Source organism: Falco punctatus (assembly GCF_963210335.1).
Source record: "Falco punctatus genome assembly, chromosome: 13".
Taxonomy (NCBI): Eukaryota; Metazoa; Chordata; class Aves; order Falconiformes; family Falconidae; genus Falco; species Falco punctatus.
Genome location: NC_137593.1, coordinates 19,279,510 through 19,305,393, shown reverse-complemented (window position 1 = coordinate 19,305,393; position 25,884 = coordinate 19,279,510). Strand labels below are relative to the sequence as shown.

At 39.5% G+C, this 25,884-nt stretch overlaps 1 long non-coding RNA gene across 2 annotated transcripts in view; it reads left to right on the top strand.

The window, feature by feature from the left end:
* LOC308072710 overlaps window positions 1-25,884 on the top strand; it is a 64,498-nt gene that overhangs the window by 13,326 nt on the left and 25,288 nt on the right. The window contains exons 2-3 of one of the 2 annotated variants that reach the window (XR_013931754.1): window positions 670-777; window positions 1,774-1,896. This is a non-coding gene — a long non-coding RNA (uncharacterized lncRNA). Of the gene's footprint in view, window positions 1-669; window positions 1,897-25,884 lie in introns of both variants that reach the window. The other variant, XR_013931755.1, reaches the window with a different exon arrangement.

Below are 25,884 nucleotides of genomic sequence, written 5' to 3'. Positions count from 1 at the left end.
CAGAACTCTTCCAGATTAACTCTTTGCAGCTTCTATGTGCAGAGAACCTTTTCTCAGAAACTCCTGTTCTGCCCCTGCAGGCCAGAATTGTGACTGGAGACTGTCACAAGTGAGAGATAATGGCTGGTGTAATGCAGTGTTCTGACATGAGTGTTAGGTTCAGCATGTCACCTGGAATAATTTACCACTCCATGTGTAGTGATTAGCACAGCTATAGCCTGAAGTGGAGACTTCTGCTTTCCCAACATATGCTTCTGTTCCACCCATTTTTTATGTCCCACATTCACAGCCCTGTATGACCAAGAAAATGGTTTTGGAAGAATGTTCCGTCTCCCAGCAGTTGCCTACAAACAAGTAGTGTGGTTAGCAGCCTGCCACAGCAGCTTCAGTAACTAATGGCATTTTAAATCATCATGCTACTTTTTGTGAAATGACTATATCATGCATTTGGCTTGTGCATAATGTACTGTTCAGTGAGAGATGTAAGCACTGGAAAGAACATTTTTAAAAGAATGTTTATATTTCCTAAAGATTAAAGAAAGTATATGACATTTTCCTGTATCTGTAAACAACATAAAGTCGATTAAGGTATTGTGCCAATAACAATGTCAAAATCTTGTTGAAAAATGAACATGAAAGCTCAACCTTACTAAATCATTCATATTCCAGATTTTCTGTGGGAGCTATCATAGGCTTTAAGATGTATCATCTGTGCAAGAGAGAATAATTGTTATTCACCTCATTTTCTGAAAATTAAAATCCAAAAGATGTACACAGGTAAGCAAATTTTCTTATATCTTTGCTACAGGAGCTGAGTCCATTGATTATGTTAAATGTGAATTTTTCCTGGCCACTCTCCCACAGTGTGGAGAGCAATTCAATTCATGTTTCCTTGAATGTTTAGCAGCTGGCAATTGCTGGCCGCAGCCTACCTACCAAGAAGACACTGTGCATACAAACAAAATATATGTTATTATGCACCTACTTACATATATGGAACAGAATAGGTCACTTTTATCCCTACATTAATAAGTATATCAACTTTCACAGTGGTGGAACAAAGCATATTTCACTAGGCCATTGCTTCAGCAATAGATTTGCCACTATTACCGACTTTGCAGGATGCATTTCTTGGAGAACAGACAGTAGCTTCCAGTATCTTTGTCTGCTGTGAATGCAGCAATAAAAAGAATTGATCAGATGAGTACTGAAAATGCAGTTCAAATGTAGTACAAGTTTCTACCTTGGCCATTCTAGCAATATAGACAAGATAGATGTATTCTGTCTGTCTGATCATCCTAAGTATATAGATCTCCCTCTGGTTATCAGTCTGGTGGGTGCAAGAAGTAATTACAATTGCATTTGTTCTGCAATGGTACTTTCTTTGCTTATTGCTCCTTTTTACCCCACACTGAGAATGGAGCTTGCAAGATATCAGCAAAATAATGCTGTGGCACCACCGCGGGCATTAGAAGGCCATATAAGTACCCAGGCAATTATCATGTAGTGCAGTGGATAGGAAACTGAAGTAGCTATGAGTTAGAAGATGGCTAAGGAAGGAAAATGCTCAACATGGAGAAACTGAAAACTTGCCTCATGAGCTTAGCTACCCTTCCGAGACCATACCAAGTCCCTCCTTTGGTGGAGAGCCACAGCAATGGAGAGATCTTCCTGACAATGCCAACACCAAGGCATTGTGGTGACGGCAAACCAGCCCAGAGTCACGTATTACCAAATTATTTCTTAATGGTCAGCAACATTCTCACTTTACAGTACTCAGGACCCTGGCTCCAGGCTAAATTGTAGTGGAAGACGTGGCTTGCTCCAGAAGTGGTAGTGGAAGCCATTGCACCTGTGTAACTGACTGTCCTGGCTAATGCTCCCAAAGGTTCCAGAGTAAGTATATTTAATTGTTAACTTTTACTTTGCCTTTAGAAAAAGTAGCTTGCACGCATGCATAGTCCTACAGTTCCCTGCTCTGACGCAGGTGTGAGGGACCCTCCCCTGCCTGATGCACCAGCTAGCACAGCTGGTAATGACAGGGTCCAGCCAGCTGCAGGACTATGACTCTCTGATAAAGAAATATTAACAAAGTACTGCATCTCCTTCGTACTTTCCCCACCACCTTGACATACACTAGCTAGGGAAGCCACAATCGGGATATGGGTTGGTACTTAAAATTGCAACAAATCGCTGTCAATAATAATTAAAAAAATGGGTTAACTAAATGCACGGTAAGAATGGGAAATAAGATTAGAGGTGACACTTATACCAGGAGGCCTTTTTCAGGCTGTGGAAAAAAATAGAACGCAGTTATTTTTCCCACAGCCTTGAGAAGGCCTCATGTCCTAAATGTCATCTCTAATCTTGTTTTCTATTTCTAGTGTATGTTACACTGCACTGCTGGTGCCGCTATAGTTAAAGCGGTGTCAGTGTTTCCATTATAAACCCCTATTTTCAGAGGTTTGTTACTCAACCATAAAAATTTTGCTCTGGGCTGGAACTTGGCAAACAAGTTTTAGAACTGAAACATGTTTAATTTTTTCTTCTTACAATTCAAAAAAATATTTGTATTTAAAAACCAAAATTTCGCAAGCCATTAAGCTGTAAAAGCAATGCACAATATGTAGAGTTTGAAATTACCTCAGAAATATTCTGGCTTATTAAGATAAGATTTCTAAGCTTTATTTTTAATTCCAAATACAGATCTACTACAGCGGTACTTTCTTTTTTAAGAATGAGTAGTCATACAACCAGGCCAACTTATTTGAGTTTTAAAACTATGAGTAAATATTTATAGCACTGGGTCAATAATCTGCATCTTATAAAGGCTTCTAAGTACATGTTTACATGATAAAATGTAACAACACTGCATCACAGACAAATAAATGAATAACATGCTTCTAGAAAACTTCATATATGTAGTGTCATGGGCCAATAATCTGCAAGTTTTTTTGACATGAAAAGGGCCTTTGTTTAGCTAAGAAAACTTTATTCATGTAGAAATAATCAGATCTGGTTCATCCATCTTTCCTTTTTTCCATGTGTCGTGGTCATGGAAGAGTTGTATATATAGTTAGGCTAAGAGAGGAGAGATATGATAGATGGCTACTGAGGTTTGAAGAGCACACCGTGGAAGATTTATTTAAAGTAACACAAAGGGGTTCGGGCAAGGACTGTATTAATATCATAAAATTATGACTACTGGAAAATAACAACCAAGAAATCCTGCCAGATAACTGAGGAGAAACATGGGAAAACCCCATAATTTGGAACATAAGAAATAATACTAAGTAAATAATAGAAAACCGTATTTGACAGGGAAGTACCACTAGCAGTATGGATTTAATACGTACAGGCACTTTGCACTTATTTTCTGTGCTGAAAGACTACCATTTCAGTAGACTGAGACTTTGATTTTGCAATTGGATCTTCAATGAATCATTTTGGAAAGTTTTCTGGAGAGAAATATCTGACTCAAAACGTGCATATGAAGAGCAAGACAATTTTGCAGTAATTTTCTTCACCAATGTCTAAATAAAAACTGTGAGTGGTAATCACATTGGAAGTGTTGCAAAATCAGCTCAAGGGACAACCCAGAAGTGCTAATTAAAAACAATAATAAATTGCTCTTCATATAAAACTAGATAAAGACATCTTTGGTTTAAGACATGTTGGTAACTACCTGTATATTCTGTTGACCTCTAACAAAGACAGTTGCACTACAAATTAATAACAAGGAAGACAGCTATCATTACTCTTTTTTGTAGCCTGGCACGAATGTTGTTGTAAATAGTAGTATTAGCCCTACTTCAGGTATTCTCCCTGATTTATTTATTATAGATGACAATTTGCTAATAATGCTACTGTAGTTTCAGTTCAGTTCAGTTCATACCTTTAGTTTTATAACCCAGATTTAAACATTACAGGGCATGCTTTTATAATCCCTAGAACAAAGTCCATTAAAGTCACTAAGCATCACTTGAAACCTGGTCCAAATCCTGCTGAGGTGAATTGCTCTCTTGCAGTTAATTAATTGGGAATGATTTTTTACTCCATTTAAAACTCCAATGACATCTCCATTAATGTTTATGGGAAATGTAAGCATGCATTCCTTTTATTTAAACGGCTAAGTCATCTTTCATATCTTATAATTTAAGATAAAGATTCTTGTTATATGTATGTGTAGTTTGTGATGAGTTTTATTCAGCATAAAGATTCCATTGTATTGGCACTGACAGGAAGAATCTAAGCATTACTCCTGTTGTCCATCTTCTTACTCCCCAAGATGTCCCATTAATTTCAGTGAAATTCCTGGCATAAGGTACAACATGGACAATAATATCAGAATCTGATCCTTGATTGTCATTAAAAAAAAGGGGGGTGGGGGAGGGGTGGAGACTATTCTTCTATCCATCTATTACAGGAATGCTTACGTAATGTCAGCTGTATTCCTGACTCTTACAGGAAATATTATATCTTTTTCATAACTGACCTGGGTTGTAAAGTTATAAATGGGTAGGTACTGAAAGCCCACAGAAGCTATTTTGGAAAATGTGACTGAAAGCTTATTTCTTTGAGAAAAGAGAAAGGGAAGACTCTAATCCTAGTATAATATGGAGTGAAAGAAATATCTGTGAGATTCCACTGTTTTAATATGCTAAAACACAGGAAAGTATGCACACTGTGGCATAAATTCCAATCACCTTTCTTGTGCAAGAGACATTGTTGGGTTTAAAGGGACCAAATTTTTTGATCCTTTCATCTTTTTCTAATGTCTTATTCATAGTTGCAGTCTTAGCACTATGCAGCTCTCCATTTAATCATTGCAGCTTCCAGGAGGAACCTCTCAGTCTTCCAACTTTTAAGCATTTAGTTGTCTAAATTTATGATTGCTGCTTTGCCAAGAGATAGGAGACAAATCTGGGCTCAAAAAGAAGATGGATCCCTCCAAACACAAGGTAAACACTTGGTGAATGAAAAGGCACATTTTAAGGAATTTACAGCAAGTGACCTGCCCCTTTTCACAGTGGCAGCAACTGTATTATTCACTTCACGTAATGAATTGGTAGGTTATGCTAATCTGAAGAGGGAAGCTATCAATTGTATATGTCCAGACCATCTCCCCCATTGATTTTTTAATTAATGATGAATGTACGTTTTGGGAGGGAGAGACTGCTGAGGAGGGAACTTCATGTGCAGAATAAAAATGTTACAGTAGCCTAATCAATTAGGTACGGTTGACAAATGGATGCAGGACAGCACTACAAAGTACTGTGCCTTAGTAGTGGTCAAAGAGTCAGAAAGAAGATGTCACATGATATCTATATTAATCTTTGCACAGGTTAAATGTGAACCATTGCATGCATCAGCAGGACCATGAGAAAACTGTTTGGTATCTCACATTCACATCTTTGAGGCTAACTTGAAACCCATTTGCTTTGTTCACCAATAAAAACATTGTAATAAAGCACTAGAAGCTGAGAAGATAATTTGTCATTTTAAGGCTGGTAACAGGATTGAAAGCCATGTAGAATATCATTTTAGGTAACAAATAGCACACTTTGGGCATAGACAACCAATCTTAAGTGTCAGGAGAAGAAGGTATGACTTTGGAAGCAGGTAGTACATCTCCCTTCGGATGCAGCCTGTGCAGAGGGTCCATCTTTCCATCCTCATGACAGGCCTTTCAGCCTCTCACTATAGCAACGGTTGCCACCAGGTGAAGTGACAATACATATAACCAAATCAAATATTCAGCTTCAGCTACACAGTGACATTTGGGATGGATGACAACGTATGTGCTAAGTTTTAACATTTCTTCCTAACCACATCTAGAAGCCTGCTGCAAAAATGCAGCACTTACTTAACTCCTCAAGTCTGACTCATGAAAATGACCACTCCCTACAGCCAGCTCTCCACTGACTTGACTATAATTATTCATAAGAATGACAGTGGTTGGCATGACAGGGTCATGTCTAGGACAACATTTCCACAGCACATCAGACCAGACAGCGAACAACGCTGCTTCAGTTCTTCAGGAAGGTTCTACTTCCTTTCAGGTGGGCTGAGGGGCTAACATATTGGGGTGTGTGTATGTTTACAGATGTATAGCATGTAAAACTTCCATTTTATTTCCCTCTTTTGACTTCTTTGGAAATACAAAACAAAACAAGACTTTTGGAGTGACTAAGAAACACGTAGGTGAGAGAGATCTGTCAGTTCTTAACTGAAGGATGGCAAGTGCTGAATTCGTACAAAAAGCATTTATTTTCCTGTAATGGTTCAGCAAAATGAGTTGTGTGACAAAAGCTCAAAAGCAAAGACATGAATTCTTATCTGGGCAGACTGACTTACTGAAGGGACTTTTGCCTCAGTGCAAATTAAAATCAAACTTGGCACACTGTGAAGATGAGAAATCACTCGTTTCAGTATAAATCGGGGGTAACTTGCTTGATATCAATAACATCCTAAAAAGACCCATTCTTATGGAATTCACAGAGCCCTTCAGAGAATTTGAATTGTTAAGTTAAAACTGAAGGAGCTGCATAATAATCTTCTACCACAGCACTTTTCACCTCTGTATATCACAAATATACATGAAAAGGACATGTCTGGGGGTTTGGTGTGTTTTTTGGAGGGGAGGGTGGAGGAGGTGGTGTGTGTTTGTGAGAATCACACTCTAGCCACCAGTACCATGTCTCTGCCACACATGGACAACAAAGCAATTACAGGTGTACATATACCACCTATGTTTCACAAACCATACCAACATGCTCATCAGTGGGTTCCTGCATGGAAACCACAAACACTGAAAACACTTTAAGGTAGGAGATTAGATCTGTGGAAGCCGCAGCGAATAGTGATCTTTCCCCAGTTGTGGTGCTTTGCTTTACTTACTTTTCAGGGGTGCACTGGGATGACTACTTTTAAGTTACTATTTACTTTCACTTTGGACTGAGGAGCTCTGTACAATTTGTAAAGAAGGAATACAACCAACTACAGGCACAATATAGAAATCTGGATTTCATTAACTGGAAATGTTAGACACATTAATGGTATCTTCTAAAATTAATTGGCGCTCCTTAAAAGAAGAATTCCTCCTCACTTTAATGCAAATAAAGAGTAACTCATCTCAGGATAGTAGCATTAAAAGGTAATAGAAGGGAGCTATGTGACTCCATCATGTTTTAGATTTTTATGCGCCCAATGACAATGTCACATACCCTCAGTTCAGCACAAAGTAATGTGTCATTACTATGCTTGTTATTGCTGGTGCGTAGCTGGAGATATTTTTTAATTATAGGCAGGCAGATGCCTGGAAAGGTTTTTCTATCTACTGGGAGGACATACAAATTGTATCAGTGATTATTACCAGTGAAAATGATCAGAAATGTTATTAATTTCAGTATTTAAGAAAAGGTACAATACTAACTGGGTTTTCCTATGTGTAAAAGGCAAAAAGAATAAGCTATATTCACTTGAGGACTTGCCTTAAGCTGCATATTTGTGGACAGGAGCTGAATGGGAACTAAATTGAAATGTTTTCTGGCTTCCACAGTCTTAATTCTGTAATAAATCACTGGTTTCATCGCACGCAGGTAGTTTGGGGAATGCAGGTTTTCTTAGTTTGAAATTTGTCTTTCTCAAAGTACTTTGTTAGCATACTGATACCCCTGTTTCCTAGCACATGTTGCAGACTGTTAGTAGAGTGGGTACTAGAGAAGGGGATGAAAGAAAACCTGAATGTCATACTAGAAGCCTGGAAGGCATGAGACAGACCATTACAGGATCAAACTCTACAAAAATCCTTACATCTTACTCAAAAGTACACAGCAATGAAATTGAAGATGGTTACTCTTTATATACATAGATATTTGTCCTGGGAGGTGGTATAACAACAGCTACAGGATTTATTTTCATAAAGCAGACTAATATCCAAATGAAACTTTATAGGCAAGGAAATAAAACAGACAAGATAAATACTATCAGAAGAAAGAAGGAACTGTAATTATTGGTGCATCTTTTCACATGGGAATTTGGACAGGGGTGGAAGGAGTTTGTTATTTGTTTTTACAGCTTTACCCCTTCAGCCATTTCATAAGCAAACTCCCATAAGACTCTAGTGCCAGTCTCAGTTGTAACTCTTGAGAAAGTTTGGGTTTTTAAAGTTTGTTTAAGAGTTTCTTTGTTTAAGAGTTTCATAAGAGCTCTATGTTATTATTTAGGTTTCCTTAACAATATGTTTATTAAGTTAGATAAATCCATTCTGGATTCTAAATTAAATAAAGAAGTGTCCCAGAGTCTCAGCTTTCACTACAACTCATTTCAAGCTCAGGATGCAGTGTCTGCGGTTAATTCTCCAGTGGTCCCTGGACTTAGGAAAAGGAAATGAGCACCATGCAGAGAAGGGATAAAAGTCAGGGCCAAGGTGACTACTTCAGGTAATACTAAACTGGGGGGCGGGGGTACAGCATGGAACATGACACATAACATGAAAAATCCTTGGGAAGGTGGTTAGCACGTTCCCTGCACTTTTCTTTTACAGTAACACTTCACTGGCATCAACTACAGTAAACTGACATCACCATTTGAAAAAAAACCAACAACGAATTTGGCCTTTTAAAGATCTTTTAGACTCTCTTTGATGCTTCAACTATGTGTTAAATATTGTCCACACATTTTATTTTGTTGGTGTTTTGAGATGCTCTTTACTTTTCAAGACTGGGCACTTTTCCAAAAACTACGCTCCAGCTTGTGGCTTGAATAAATCTGTGAATTGTTATGGCCCATTTTATTCATAGGGTCAGAGCAGATGATTATAGTCATCTCTTCTGGTCTTAAAAGCTAAACAACTTTATACTAGCCAAGAAATCATAATGTTTCAAGTGGTAGAATTCTTTTAATGAAACATCTCAGTAGCCTGTAATTTTCCTAACATGTCAATGACAGTCAAAACCTAATGGAAGTTCCCTCTGTCTCTTCTTAAAGAACACTCCTTCTAATAATGTATTTTGTATCAAGGCAGACATTTTCCCCCAGGACAGAGTTTACAACAGGAGTGTCTTTGAGTCATATCAGTTTTCTTTCTTGTGTATAATTTTATTATTTTAGAGGACTTTTTTTTTTTGTTCAGCTGGGTGAGTTTTTTCATTTCCATCTTCAAGAGGTAAGGAATCACACTTGGAAACTCAAATCAATTGACTCTATCTGTTGATTGGGGTTTTTGATGATTCAAGAGTCCATTTTTTCCAAACCATTTTTCAACTCACCACATAAAAAACACAACCTCTTCCCAAAGACCTTTCCTTGTTTCCATCCACAAACCTTTGCATTTATAACATAACTAAACTTTCTAAAGTTGGGATTTTAAACCATTAAAAATGCAGAATGTGGCAAACATGAATTCTGCATTACCTGGTCAAGCCCAAACCTGAAGCAATTTAATGATGGAACAGAACATAATATAGCATAGAGTGAGCTGTATTTCTCATGTTATTTCACACCAACCAATCAACATTCTGGATTCTAAAACAGCCATTATAAAGCACAAAATCTTATTTTTTCATCTCCTTGAAACATACAAGAAAAAGAGATCTCTATATGCAGTGAAATAAGATATGAAAATATTTAATTCTGCTCAGTCTAACTCCTTAGTCTGTGAATAATTTTGAAGCTGAAGGGATTAATTAAAAAGCAATTCCTCCATGACACACATTCAAAATGCATTTCTTCTTTCTTCAGGTGAAATGAGGTAGTTTTCATTGGCTACAATGTTGGTTGAACTAAAAAATTTAGCATATAGAATAAAAAGAAAGCTGCTTCCACGAAAAAGGGACAATCATGTACAGGCATAAGTATATCTATGTAAAATCCATATACAAGAAAAGAGATGGGATTGTACAGAGAAACCAAGAAAAGGTTCAAGTCCACTCTGTAACGACTCAAATACAGCTGATAAAATTCCTGCATTTCTTTGCCATTGAAAAACTGCAATATTCTGAAATTTCCTTTCATTCTAAATCAGAATTGGACCACAAATTGCAAAACATCCTTCAGCACAGAAACTTTAAAAAAATCCATGTTAGATATTACTGAAATGAGTTTTGAAATTAGCACAGTATAATTAATGTAAGAGAATAAAGTGAAAGCATTAGCATTCTGAGTCTACGGATGTGAAAAGTCCAGATCTTTTCTGTATTTTTCAAATCAGTACATTACAGTGAAACCTTTCTAGGTTGATATAAAATTATTTAGAATACATGGATATATTCATCACGTGTTTGCACATATAACTGAAATCCTTCTGCTAGAAAATTTTACAGTGGATTTACTTGAAAAGCAATGTTTACAGATCATATATTAGATCTCATAAAATAATCCTCTTCTACTGGGACAACGATGTGACTAAAACCACAGTCCAAAATATGAGTATGGGAGAACCTGAGGACCCAAGCTCTGGTAGTATAAAATATCTTCCACCATCCAGACCATCAGGAACTTGGGAGCAAGCTGAGGTATCTGTTATTGTATTTTCTCTCTGGAGCAACTGGGAAGGACTCAAAAAAGAGTGGAGAAGAGATCATAAAACACCGCTCAGCAGCTCACTAGGGCAAGGGCACTCATGTGTCCAAGCAGCTGAGTTAGCGACAGTTTTAATTTGCTGATAATGTACAGCTGCAGTAGGAGAAACAGAAGAGTCACATCTGGGCTATTTTCTTTAAGCCACAATAACAAGGCTGCTCCCATCGCTGCCTGGACTAGTTGTACAGATTAGAGCACAAATCTAAAGGAAGGACAGTGTGTAAAGTACAAGCTTAGTAAAGTAAATTTTCACTCTGCTACAGCAGTATACTGCTGTAAATTAGGAAGTCACCAGTGAGCAATCAGAGCTGATCTTCCCACAGATTTTTATAACTTATGTTGTAACATCATTTATGCAGAGGCTTGATTTCTAGTTTTCTTTTGTCTATCTAGGCGCTACTAGAAATAAATTCACAATTAAGGAAACGCTATCACAATTTCTGATAGTTTTTCCTCCTGGGCAATACAAAATAATTTTTTATTTGTTTTGGGATACGTAAGACTCTGGGTCTGTCAGCTGTTACAGTTGGTTGCTGCAGGTTTCCCAGTACTGCAGAGATGTCTCATTTTTAGAGTGTAGTTTAAAATTGTGCTTTATCAGGCAAGGCAGGTTTCATCAGTTAAGGACCAGGTGATCATCTGTTGGTTAATCAACAGACATGTCATAGCATCCAAGAATGGGAAAAAAAGAAAAATTTCTCACTCCCATAGTACACAGCCCAAATCTCTCCTGACACTGTTGAGGCACGAGACCAGAGTGGTATTAGAATATAGTGAGCCATAGCAGATCACTCCAAATGTCTGCTGAGCCCAGGATGTGTCCCCAGGAAGGTTTTGAAGGCACTGAGCAGGGAAAAGCAGAAAGAGGGCATGTCCCCACAGGTTCTTCCATATAACAATTATTTTTAGCTGCAGGGATTTTCTGAGTGGATGCAGTTTCTGCAGTTTAATAAGTCTTAATGAATTTCTCATCCATAGAGTTGTGCAATCTCTCCTTGAACCCATGTATACTTCCAGCAGCCCCCATGTCCTTTGGAAAAACTTACATATCTACTACCTGTTGCATGAAAAACCACCCTCTGATTTCTTTTGACCTTGTCTCCTACAAGCTTCATTTGATGGCCCTTGGTTTTTGTACTGGAAGACACAGCAAGGAGCCAATTCTTACCCACTTTGACCGTTCCGCTCATCAGTTTGTAGGTCTATCACATCTCTTCTAAACTGAATGGTCCCAGGTTTTTTACGCACCCCATTCCTGAGATGGAAGTAATTTCACCCTACTTACACTTCCATGAACATCTCCCAGCTGTACTACATCCTATTTGAGATTAAAGGACTGGAACAGCTTACACTATTCAACCCCTGGGTGAACACTGATTCATACAGTTGTTCTCTGGTCTCTTTTCTCACTTAACATTTGGAAAACTTTTTGGCTGCCACTCAGCACCAAGACGATGTTTTCATGGAACATGATCCTGAATCATAATGGTCAGCTTAGAGCCTAGAATTTTGTATGTGAATTTAGGATTGCTTTTTCCTACATGCATCATTTTAGATTCGTGCATACTAAATTTTATTTGCCCACACAGTCTCCTGAGGTACTTCTGTGTTTCCACATAGGTGTTCTTCACATTTACTACCCTGAATAATTAACTTCCTATCATCCTCAAACTCTTTCACCTCTCTGGTCATCTGCTTGTCCCAGCAGTTTATGGTATGCTTATGAGGACAGACCCCAGCACAGATTATGCAGAACTCCATTAATGAGATCCATCATGTATTTTCTTGGTTTCCTTTAAAAGTCTTTGGCACAGGACTTCATCAAAAGCCTTTCAGAGATACAAGTACAGCAACTAGTTCACCCTTATTCGCTTCCTTATTAACCTCTTCAAAGATCTCCAGTAGGTTTGCAAAGTACAGTTTTATATCCCATTAAAGCCAGCAATGGTATGAACAGTTTTCATTCAAAATTTCCTTTTAATTTTAGGCAACATAACCAGACAACAATTAATGGATCACAACCAGCCTTAAATGTAAGTGGAAGCATCTCTGCTTATTTAACAGACTGCACTCATTTCAAGACTGGGCCATTGAAGTACCAGCTGTTTATGGGTTTCTGCTGAATCTGATTTGGTCACTAGAAATTTGTAGGCATGGCCATAGGGACCCTGAGAGCTACAGCTTACTGTGTGAGAGTAACTATCATTGAAAAAGAAAGCTAGGGTGCTGAAAAGGGCCTAAAGGGGGTTAGAAGCTCATTAGCCGTCACCAATTCCCTAAGTTTCCCTAGAAATCTCAACCAGATCAGTTATAGATAAGAGATACTAAATTGACATTCAGGAAGATGTCACATCCTGCTGCCCACAACAAGCACACCAGCAGGGGCAAAAATGACAGAACAACCCATATTGCTGTTATTTAAGGAATATTTCCCACTGTCCTCTCTATAGGTTCTGTAAACATCCAGCCTTGACAGGGAAGAAGAAAAAGGAATCTACAGTCTTCATAGCTGAAAGAGCTTTCAGTCACAATTGGGCATTTCTGTATATCCCCTTCTCCATTGCAAAGTAAATGCCAAAGAGAAAAAAATAGCTTTTTCTAGCCCTCCTCCCCACTGCCGTGCAATGATCTATACGTTAATTTATAATAACATGGAAGAAAATGGATGCAAAAATTCAAGTAAAAGAGAAACAGGAGAACAGATCTTGCAGAACAGGAGCTCAGTGAACAGGAATGCAATATCTCTAATTCACTATTCTAAGAACATGAATGTTAAATGGAAAAAATACTTCTAGGAATAAGTCAGAGGCTGTGTCGGTATCAATCACGCTTCCTCGCTGTGGAAACCAGGTACACGCAAAGAGCACTGGGCAGAACAGTAAACAGATGGGCTCCCACTCCACTGCAAATTTTACTGAGTATTTATACTCATATTATCAAAAAGGAGAAAAAAGGTCTTTTGCTTTATTTTTTACCAATGTAAATACCCTTTATAGAATGTAGGTTTGTCACTCTTTTCTGTTTTATGGGGGAGAAAAGTGAATTACACGTTATGAAAAGGAATAAACAAAAAAAAAGTATGAAAGAAAATGTGGCTAAGTACCCCGATTTTCTAAAATTTTATTATTATCAGCAAATAGCTCCCTTTTAAGAGTAGCCCTAATTGGCTATTAACAACAGTAGCTAACAATTTCAAGGCAATTAATAATATTTTAAAATAATTAGATGGCTAATATATTACATTAGAGCATACAGTAAGCAGAAGTCTTGCTAATTATATATATTATTCTCCCTACTTCGTTTAATGAAGGTGTCTTGCTTTTAAATTAATTCATTCTTTCTCCAGTTTTTATTTTTTTAATCAGTGTAACTAATCCTCCTGCACACTATTGTAGCATTAAAGCAGAAAAGATGTGGATGAAGCAGTGAAAGAAACACAAAAAAGAACATTAAAATGAAGATTTAGTTCCAAGTTTCAGAAGCAGTTGCACAAAGTGAAGAATTAAGATGTGGGAAATTACAGAGAAAATGCAGAAGCCTGAGTCAACATTTATTTAACAGCTTCTGCCTAATGCTGAAAACATAAATCTCCACACAGAGGTAATCACACCCAGATCATTTTGATTTCCAGAACAAAGCAGTTGTTCCGACAAAAATATTACTACTCCATAGCTTAAATGATTGTTTTTCCTGTTTTCTCCAAAAGCAGAGAGAGGAGTGGGCCTTGGATAAAGGGAGATTTGTTCCAAATTGGGAGCTAATCTTTCAGGAAAGAATAGCAATGAATAAATGGTTTACAGTCAAAATCTTCTCATTTGTATCAGCCTATAACTACATTTCACTCCCAAATATTTGAGCTCAGCTACTTTCTGCTGGTGGGATTGCACAAGTGAATTACCTTCACTGAAAGCCAGAACATACAAGTTTTCCTGCCGTGTGTACCAGAAACATACCATATCCTGCGTTTTTACCTCTAGGCTCAAGAAACAATTCCAAACTCCCTGGGAGAACGATCCCTGTTTTGGGGAGATGCAGGTGGAGGCAGCAGCATCTTTGGGGTTCCCCCATGAGGCAGAGGGCATTCCTGTGTCCCAGGCTCAGCCCCGCACATACAGCTGGAGGCCTCTGCCCCAGCTCTGGAAAAGCCCTTCTCCAATTTCTCAGTGAAGCCTGAGCAGTACCTCCTGGCTAAAATGTTGTAATGAGGAAACATGAGGTCAACCTCTCCACTTAATTACCCGACTGCATCTCCTACTGCTCTCCTATTGATATGTAATCCTCTTTAGGTTCCTGTTGGAGCTGATAATCATCACAAAACACAACTGCTCAGTAAACAGGACAAAATCACAAAAGGAACTCTTTTGGTGTGGCAAATGTCTCTTAAATCATATATAAGATCATATTTTAGCTGTGAGCTTGCTGCTGACTTCTGTATAAGTGGTATGGCAGTAAAAGTTGTCTATCCTATAAAATCTAAAGCCTTTACACCAACAATGTGTTGTTAGGCTGTGTGCTTGAGACACAAAAAACCACAGGAAATGACCACGCCCATTAAATGAGCATATTTGGTTGTAAACATTCAGAAGACATGCATGCCCATCCCCAAACCAGCATGCACACAGCAACAGCTCACACACTTACAGCTTACCACTTGTACACACTTACTGTCTTTTGTCTTAGATCATGCCTATCGGACACACAGGGCATCTTTTTGTCCTACATTTCCACCTCGCTTACGAGGAAGCAGTCTTTTTCCAAGACTGAGACTTCTCAAAATACTGCTCTACCTCTTTTGTTTTCCATATTGTAACCATGATAATGAATGGTGGCTCTTGGGGACCAAGACCCAGACAGGGCCATATGAGGCAGGTTAATAATAAATGAATACATAAATGCATCCTGACTCAATGAACATTATTTTCTTTTATTCCTGTAGTAACTAGTGCACACACAGATGCAATATGTTGAGGTTCTCCCACCTTCTGAAAAAAAAATCTTTGCAGCCAGGTTTTGAGCTGTTGAAAGTAGCAGATGACTGATTCCCAAGGGGTAATAAATAATACTGTAAAAGACATCTAAAAGTAAAGTTTACTGGTAAATTCCCTTCCAACCTCTGTAGTAGTTTCTTCTGCGTACTAATTTCTATAAGGTTTTTTTCTTCTCATTTCAAGTCACCAGGGCATGCAAGACTAACGTGAGACATTTAACACACACATCCACTTATCAAAAAATAAATACATTACTAGTTTGTTGGAATATGTCGCAGTACGTACCCTGCAGCAGAGATAAAGACTAACCTTGGCCCGCAGATCACACGATAGCTCAACAAACTGTTGCTTTGTACCTTATCTGTCTTTGGTACCCACGCATGGTCCCTTAGCTTCAAGCTAACTTCCTAACTTTTCAACCATTATGGAAAAAAATTGCAGCACAGGCTTAAGGCAAGTGCTCAGTGGTTGCCAGAGTGAGCAGCAGCTCCCTCCAGTCACCCCCCTCCCCTCCCTGGCTTTAATATTCAGTCCAATTATGGTCCTTTGAGGATTGATGCCACAATGGGAAAGGGCGTAAAACAACTTAGATATATATTTATTGATATATTATATACACACACTTGTGTATAGGATATCAGCGCTTATATCCTACTCACAAAATGGGCAGAATCTAGTGAAGATGGTACAAGATTGAAAAAATATCCTTTCTGGTGTCTCCAATCACTTGGCAAATGCTCATTATTGAGCTGCCAGCAGAGAACAGAGACCTTGTCCCCACACCAACCTCTGACGTGGGGCAGCAATGCTACCAGCTTCCCTTTAAGCAGAACCCGAGAGAAGTATTTTATGCTTCCGTCCTCTGAGAAAAAGGCACCAGGGCAGGAACACAGACTTTCTTGCAGGTGCAGAAGCCTCTTTTTGAAACATGCGGAGGGAACACCAGGTTTGGGGTTGCCAAGTACCTGATTTCAGGGTTCATTCTGTTACTGCATATAAATTTCTCTGGTGTGTGTTTGGCACGACATGTTATCCTAGACTGATCATATGTTCACAGATTGTGGAGAGTGTGTGAAAGCCTTTTTTGCTGTAGTTATTGGGCGAAGTCACGTCTGTTACCTGGTACTCATGCAGAGAAATCTGTAATCTGGGAACAGATGGTCAGAGAGAGAGAGACGCTGTCTGGAAGACTGCAGAGTTTTTCACTCAGGGAAGATGAAAGAGGAATGAACAAACCCACCACAGCATGACAAAAACATGAAAATACAGAAGAATGTCAGTCCTGAAGGTCATTCCTTTAGAATTCACCAACTGTCTATGCACCATATGTGCATATCAACACACCAAAAAAAGCCCACCATCCTGTTGCAGAGCGGGAGGTAGCTTGGCAGCCAAAAATTGTGGGATTGTAGACTTACCATTTAGAAAAGTGACACGCTCCATAGTCTAAGCATACAGTCTGAAAAGAATCTGAAAAAATATATAGCAACTTCTGCTCTGGATTTTTTACAAAATTTGGTAGCAATAGACCAGAACAGAAAAATTCACATCCTAGTCTTCAAGCATTGCCTTTGCAGGATATGTTTGGACCCAAGACTTTTTCAGCAACCTGGGAACTGCAGAACCAAGCTTGGCTTTGGAGTCCAAGTGCTCCTGAGATTGGTGACATCTGCCATCAGGACAAGTCCATCGTTCCCAAACAGTTACATGAAGCTGGCTATCGTTACCAAAGTGCAGCATTGCTTTACTCCAAAATAAAATGAGTTGGAGCTAACCTGTCATAAAATTTTGTTCAGCCTTCTTGACAGTGAGAATTTTGGTATTCAACAGCCTAACCAAAGCTATAGGGTGCTGCCTTGCTCACATGAGCACCCACCTTGCTGGCCTGAAAGCCCACATCTCCAGGTGGGAGCTGTGATGGCCTGAGGTGCTATAGTTCTCCGAGGGACTGGAGCACATGCAGCTAACACAGGCACAGATCATCTTGTAGCTGTGACAGCCAAGGTGCAAAAAAACCCAGCTGGGGGTCTAACAGAGTCCTAGGGCAGCAGAGTCCTAGTGGTCCCTGTGTGGCCCTGAATACACCCCTGCCATCACCCACGCTGGACAGTTTAGTGCATCTCCACCCCATCCCCACAGCTGCCATTGCATCTTTGGCCACAGAGGAGCCATACTCTGAAAAATAAACAGGCCTCTCACCTTCCAGAAAATCTCATGATCACCCCAAGCCTCATGTTCCCAAAGATATTGTTTGGGATATTTCAGCCAGAGTGAGAACAAGCAAAACTCTATGTGAGAAAGCAGCATCACAGCAATGGCAGCAAGAGGTCTGGAGCGATGCTGGCACTGCCTGGTGTCGCTGCAGGCCCCTGGCATGGCAGGGCCGTGCCAAGCAGGCTGGGCAGGAGGAGCAGAGGGATCATCCGATCGACATTTTGCTCCCAGAATCAAAATGCCTCTGTGTGACAGGCATGTAGGGAAAGCTGGACCCAGTGACAAAAACCCTCCAGCCCTGTGAATGACACACGGCAGGGACTCTCAGCGTGGGCCCTTCTAAAAGCTTCTCACATAAAACCTGCCTGCAGGAGCAGGAAAGAGAGGAAAATCAAGACATTTCCCTGGATTAAATCAGTGGTATTACCCTCACATAAAATTGATTCAAAAAGATATTCAAGCCCTAATCAAAGAGGATGATTTCACCAGAAAGGTGAGGGGCTGCAATCTCACCAAATTATTGTCTGAATGAGACTGAATTTTTAGTTCTTTCAGCCTACAGCTGAAAACTCTACTTGTAACACATCAGATGAAGCCGATTTTAAGAACACTTCAGTTTTCAGCCAGCACAAGGTTTTACATTTGGGTGCTATCCAGTACTTCAGTTTTTCACAAGAAATCCACATTGTCAGATACAGACAAGCAACACTGTATTTTACTATTTATTCTTCCAGCAATGTGTCAGTCAATTTGCAAAGTTAATTTACAGATGGGACCAAACATTTTTGCCTCTCAATAGAACTGAGTGACTTCCCTAGAACATTAAAAGGCAAAATTCTTCTTCCCTCTAGTCTTTCTGTCCTGGTGAAAGGCAGCAGAGGCAGAGCAGAGTAACAAGATCCAGGATTAAACATGTTGCCAATGGAGTGAAAAAGATCTATTCTTTGTCAGTAACAAAGTGATCTATCGTACCTCATGCCTAAGCTACTGAAGAAGACAACGTCCTTTTGGTCAGTCTCAGTTATTAAAAGTAATTGCTTGGAGCCAAAAGCTGGCTAAGACGCTCTGGAAAAGTATGAAGTATCTTACAGAAGAAATATTGTGCAATATAAAACAAAGGCTTCGACTACAGCTTTATGCCTTTGCCAAGTCAATTATACAGATGGTGATCCTGCAAACATGCAAAGAGGGCAAATATCAATTTAAAATCCCAGAACAAGCATCTCTACACTCCCTCTCATTTGCGTATTTTGGAGTAGCAAGGGGATTGAAAACAGGCATAGCAAGTCTGCCATAGAAAGACCCAGGTTTAGTGAGAGTACAAGACTGAGTTGAAAGAACCTAAACCAAAGGAAGCGCTGCCCCAGCTCATTACTCTGGAAATTATAGTGAGAGAAGAACCAACAAAACAAATGTCCTGAACAGAATAGGGAAAGAGATGATATTCTTTGTTGCTACAAAAAAACAAGGACAAAGGGGTTCAATAAAGAGATAACGAAAGATCATCTTCTATTATCCAAAACAAACAGAACAGAGACACCAATGTGTCTACATTTGTCATGCTCGGCAGATCAGCAGGCTTCTGGCCCTTGGAAAACTGCAGAGACAAGGTCTCAGGCAAGACTAGAAGTTTCACCACTCTCCTGTGGGAGCTGTACTGAAGTAGGGCATGAAGAAACACAGTTTCATTAAAAAGAAAAAAGCTGAAGGTTTCTGAGGATCCGTGTCTGAAAGTTGAGCTTGAAAGCAAAAAGGCTAATGGGATCTGTTATCCACAAACTGTGCTACTGACAAGCTACATCAAGGCTATTTAACTACTAAACTGCTCTGGTATTCTGCCTGCTGTCAATGCCCTTCCTGTAATGAAGCACAGCCCTTCTGATGATCATGTCCTTCAGTGCTGGGACCAGACAATGCATGCTGCTGCTGAAGTCATTTTGGTTATAGTCAGTTATACCAATGGAGTGCCTGGCCTTTCACTCCTGCCACTGTTGCAGTACACAAATTACTCCTATGGAAATTCAGCAAAGCCTGAGGTTCTTAGAAAACCATGGTTGTCTTCACACACGAATTCTCTGACATGCGAGTAACAGGAAGGTGTTTCTTCTAGGGGTGTACAGTAGCACTGCAAACATGGGGCACATACTGAGGCCAAAAGAGTACAACTACAACTTCCTAGTACTTCCACAACCCTTAAGCTAAAACACGAAACAATTCCTGGACTCTCTATCTGTTAATAGAGCACACCTGGGTAACCTCTTAAACACTGTATGATTTTACCTGCCAGTGCAACTTTGGTACCAATTCTGATAGAATTGCAAACATAACAGCAGGATCTAAAGCTCTTCTACCGCTGGTGCCAGCGAGGCATGCACACAGACTCCCTGAAAGAAAGTACACACTTGTTGAGTTCTACGTATACGTTATGTATATGTTAGAAGTAATTTTATAGTAAGTTACTTGGCTTAGAATATAATGCCAGCTCTTCGCAAGGTCCTGGTGAGCCTAGAATCCGTTGAGGTTTCATTTATTGGTGCTGATGATAGGGATGAGTTAAATTACAGAAACAAATTGCTTTTAACATTATTCAAGCGGAACATTTTCAAAGAGCATACTGTTGCAAAAGGCGACAGTAATGTCTCTTCCAACATTTCCCATTTCAGAGAACTCCAAGCTGCCAATGTCTAAAGTGCAACAGTTTCATTAAAAGAACCCGTGTCTTGTATTGAGCAACCTCTGCAGATCCTAAATGTGCTCAGCACCTTAGGGTCAAGCACTAAGCAGCTTGTCCTGGCACATTTGGAAATTAACCGTAAGACCAAAGAACCAGATTTCTGTCCAAGTTTCATTTGGTGTATGTTCGCATTGAAAGCCACACTAAATCCACCAACAAAGTCATCCTCTCTTTTCCTGCACCCCCCTTATTTGTATGGTAGGAGCTCATCAGAGCTCCAATCATGAAACAATTCTAGGTGCTGTACAAACACAGAAAGGATTCCATCCCAAAGAACTATTTTGTACACATCTCCAAGGAAAGTCAAAACAGAGAACACCATAAGCAAACAGGTAATCACAGACTCTGGTCCTCAGAAGTTACATGCTGGTGAGTTAATGGGAAAGTGTTATGACTAGGTGCTGGATTTCACGAGGTGCTTTTTCAAATCTTTATGGAACAAGTCAAAATCTATATTCTCTACGCAAATTCATTCCATTTAAGTTAATTTAGTCCAGAAGAGATTTAATTCTCCACATCACTGTAGAAAAACTTCAAGTATAAATACATGTTTCAGTGACAGAAATTGCCTCATACTTAGCAAAAGCTGCCATTTGTAATATTGTGAAAGAATTAACATTTTCTAAGACTTCCTGATTTTACATATTCCCAAGAGGTGCTCAAAAGAACCTGTTATTCAGACAAAATCCATGACTTCCCAGATCCAATGGTTCTTATCAATAGTGCATAGTAACTGCTTTCTGAAACATGCCAAACCGATCATGATAATTCATTTAAAAAGTAGGATCTGAGCTGCTCAAGAAGATAGAGCAATCATGAACCCTTATTTAATTTTGTGGGATGCCACATCAATTGCAAATAAGAAATTAAGACCTGAGGTAAAATCTTTGATGGTAATACTGAAGGAAAAATGAGACTTACTTAAAAATAAAATTATGGTAATATGGAAAAGAGTAATTAAAGACAAATTATTCAATAGAGCAAGTACGAATGAGCTTCCAGCAGACGGGGTAGTACACTTTCCTCAGCTCATAGTCAGTCTTTAAGAAGACACTGTGGTACTTGTGGCCAGTAGGAACATGCAGTGAGAAGTAAGTTCTCGCTATTCATTTGCAGCATGTTCCAGTGCTCAGCACCACCCTCCCCTGGACATGCACTTCAGCATTTGCTTTCATCACTGCCTTCCCAGGGTTCATACAAGAATCGACAGAATGGAAAAAAATACATTTTGTTGTCTCATCAGTCATACATTTAAACTCACTCCGCTAAGAAGAGGGAGATACCTTTTTTTTTTTTTTTTTTCTTTTTCCTGCATACTAAGGAGACAACAAATCCTTGTGCCTTTGAGGACACTGCACTAAGCGGGAGCCAGTGTAGGGCTGCATCAGCCAGGGAGAATGATGACATGATACCTTTCCTCTGCAGCTTCCGAAGTCAAAATCCCTACTGACACGAGTATGGTCAGAATTTTGTGTTACTGTGAAGACCCTCTTCCTGATCTACTGCACACAGATGTGGTACATTCTCCTTATTCAGATAACAAATTATTTCTAACAGAAGCCAACTGCAAAGCTACTTTTCTGAGGTGATCAAGTACAACTCCACTCATCCTTCTCATCTCCTCACAACATTTTGTGTCTGCTGTTTCCCCAGCCTTTTCATAGAGGTGGCCCATTTAAACCACCCACAACTGCAGTAAGGACAGTCGAGGTTTTGTATTGATAGGAAAATACAGAGCTATCGCATGTAAAGGACATGTAATATATGGTACAGTTCACAGAACCATCTATACAGAGCTTTTGATCAACAACGTTGTAAGGACTAGCATACACTGTATGTGCACACATTACAGGCACATGTATTCTCACCAAACTTGTCCAAGTCAGAGCAAGTCCTGCACAGAGAATATTGTACCTGTTGTAGCTGGGCATGGAGGCATCTTTTGAACCTGCTGTTTGTTTCTCTACTCTTGTTTCACTAATTTATCTTGAGCATTTGGAGTACCGTACTTCTAATACTTTACCATGGCTGCTCTTATTACAAGAAGACAGCTTTGGAAAACCCAAAGATCACTTTTCTTTGAAAGGAGACAACTAAGGTGCTGATAAACCTAAGAAAGCAGCAGGGATGCAAAAGGAGAACAGAATTTTTGCTACAAGTAGGATTTCACTTGACTCTTCAAGAACAAAGCTTAGCTTTTCTTCAGGGGAATTAAATATTTTAAAATCAGGCAATTTTTCTTACCTGCTACACTGTTCCCTCCAGTCCTATCCCTATTGCAGGAGTATTATGAAATTGCTTCTTCTACAGCCAGCATAGCTTACCACTCCCCTTGCTGAAAAGCGTGTCTGGACATTGCTTCACTCTCTAAAGTCCCTCCCCACAATCTTTTATTACTGAGTAGTGCTAGCTTTTCCTGAGAAAAGGTGATGGTTTTTCCTTTTATTGGTTTAATTTTCATCCCCTTTCTGAAAGCCCTCAAAGATGCCCCTTAAAATATAGTGTGGGAGAACAGATCTGCCTGTCCATGGCCCAGGACATAGAACAATGCCCCAAAAGACTGTCTGGTGCTCTGTTGCCACCCTGGATAGCAGCAGCACATACAAGTGACTCCCAGCAGGGCTGACTGCACGGGGTCTGTGAAAGCAATCACGTGTACAGCAACGTTTGAGAAGCTGAGAGGCATATTGAAAAAGTTATATAGAACACAATTAAGCACATTACAATGATAGTCTTTCCAGGAACTGGAAATTCCAGAAAAATTCTGACTTTGTATTCAGAAAATTGTCTGGAGTATTTTTGATTTAAAAAAACCTTGTCCTTGTCAGACCTAGTTCATCTCTACCCCCTTTACATTCCCATCTAAAGGAAGTGGGGCTCCTCTCCTGCTCAGAGGGGAGATGGGTAAGACACTGGGTAATTCAGTCTCTAAGCACATACAGCCCATAACATCTCTGCTGAGTGTTCCAGCAAGCGTAGCGGTTGTGAAAAGAGGTGTTTAACCCAAGTGATGTAACCTGTTACAGTTCACTTGGTGTCTTGCAGAGACTGTGGCTTCCATTCAAAGCATTACAATCTCTATCCCGAAACCAATTCAGCCCAAAGAAAGAAGGAGTTGTTACAACAACCCAAATGGTGCCAGGATTGCACAGAAGGCTCCAGCACATTCTTTGTTATGATTATTTTTATTTCTATAGCTAAGCAATGCCCACTGCATGAATACATGGTGACCCACTCTCATTTCATCCACACTACTAAGAGTCAATGAAGCTAACTATCAGTGCAACATAAACTGGGATAACTAATAACTGTACTAACATGATAATAATTTTATACCCAGGTAGCACCTCAAAGCTCCAGCCAAGACTGAAGCCCTGCTAGCTTGGCATCATACAAACACCACAAGGGACAATCCTTGTCCAGGCATGCTTACAAACTAAACAGACAAGACAGGCTACACGTAATAGGGAAAACAAAACCACAAAGGAATTAGATGTCTGGCCGAGAGTTACACCAGCCAGTCAATGGCAAAGCCAAAAATAGGATCCAAGTTTCTTAGTCTACTAGATGTGGCAATGGGAACGATGTGGCCTATCAAGAGCCTGATTAAGTAGGTCTTGCCAGAGACTGGTGGACTAAAGTTCTTCACAAATATTGAAGGACACTATTTGCACTGTGCTCTATTTTGCTTGCCTTCTTTCTCCTCAGAATGGAAACTTTTTTTGTGAAGGAAAATGGAAGAGGCTCCTTCACATGAATGTGGGTCATGATGACTGCTAGAGAAGAAGCAGATGAATAAGTAACTCCCTCCAAATCCATAAAAAAGCCCCTCTTTTTAATGTAAAGTGTTATCCCTCTCAATGTTCATAACTGTAACTGTCAGTTATCAAAATTAGGATGGAAGCTATTGTATTTTTCAATTGTATACTGAAAGCACGTAGAGCTAAATGAAGCCTATTACTCACAGCAATTATGAAGAGTAGCAGTCCACTCAAACATGAGATCTGTAAATCGATCCACACTTTTGAAAATAAGAGCCCATATTTAGACCTAAATCATTTTATTTTTTTTTTAGGCACAGGATTCCCAGGTGGCAGGGTAGGATAAGGAAGACCATGGGTAATGAACATAGATTTATCAGCTTGACATTAGGCTCCTAGCTTAGAGTCCACTCACATCCATATTGCTTGCATTGCATTAGGGTTCTGTATGTGGGATTTTGAAAAGCAGCCACCAACCATCTAACGCCTCCTCTTTTGCCATTAGGCATCTGTGATTTGAAGTACAAGACCAGCGCTGAGCCCTTCTACAATCTCACCTGAACCAAGACAGCCAAATGACAGAGAAGCAACAAAAACATCTCTATACCCACTACTTGAGGACACATCAAAATCTCACAGTATTAATTTCAAACATAACGCATATTATCGTAATTACTATCTGAGAAGTATTTCCCTTATTTATCGTTAATTTCTTGAACAAGCCCATGTGTATTATATGGGAACTGAAAAATCAGCCCCCTTCCCCTTATATACTACTCCATATGCTAAAAAAACCTTACACAACTTTTGGTTGCCAGTCATTTACGGTAAATGAGATTTGAATTACAGACTTTGGAGTGCTGCCATTTAGGATATGCAGTTTTGCAAAGTATTTTCCACAATGAAATGTCCAACGATTTGAAGGTACTTCACATTAACCTAAAGCAATTTATTAGTGCAAAACCCTCTAAGCTACTGATCTATCTGGTCAAAGAAAAACATTGTAAATCCAGTGCTGGGATTATAGTCATTGTACTCTGGTGAGAACTGGATTTTTGAGACGCTGGTGGTTTTTTGGATCAACCAACAGAATTTCTCACAGTGCAAAAATTAAATTACAAATGCTTTCAAGAGAAATAGGTGCCAGCTCAATGCATGCCTTTCATGTAGTGCAGGGTTGATTTGGAGTAACGTTAGTAGTTTACATGGAATAAGCCTGTGGAGAGCTTTATGGCAAGTGCTGGAGGCCACGATGCCTGTGGCACTCTACATAAACCTACAAGCAAAGTTGGTGAGCTCCCTGGGAAAAGTCCTAACAGATGATTTGCAGAATTGGGCCATTTTAGCCAGAAAGTATAAGTGTTATTTCTATAGCTATATCTTTATATACCAAAGCCTCCATGAAACAGCATCACATTCTACCTTTTGTCAAGAGGGGCCCAGAGATACCACCAGCCTGTGGAAAATCAGATATCTGAGATTTGTGCAGCCAGCAGTTTCCTCCTACCCAAAAAAGCTTACACACGCTCAGATGATGCAAGAAATTTAAGTTACTGCAAGTCAGCTGAGCCATGGTAACTTTCTGGATGAATTCATAGGCCCA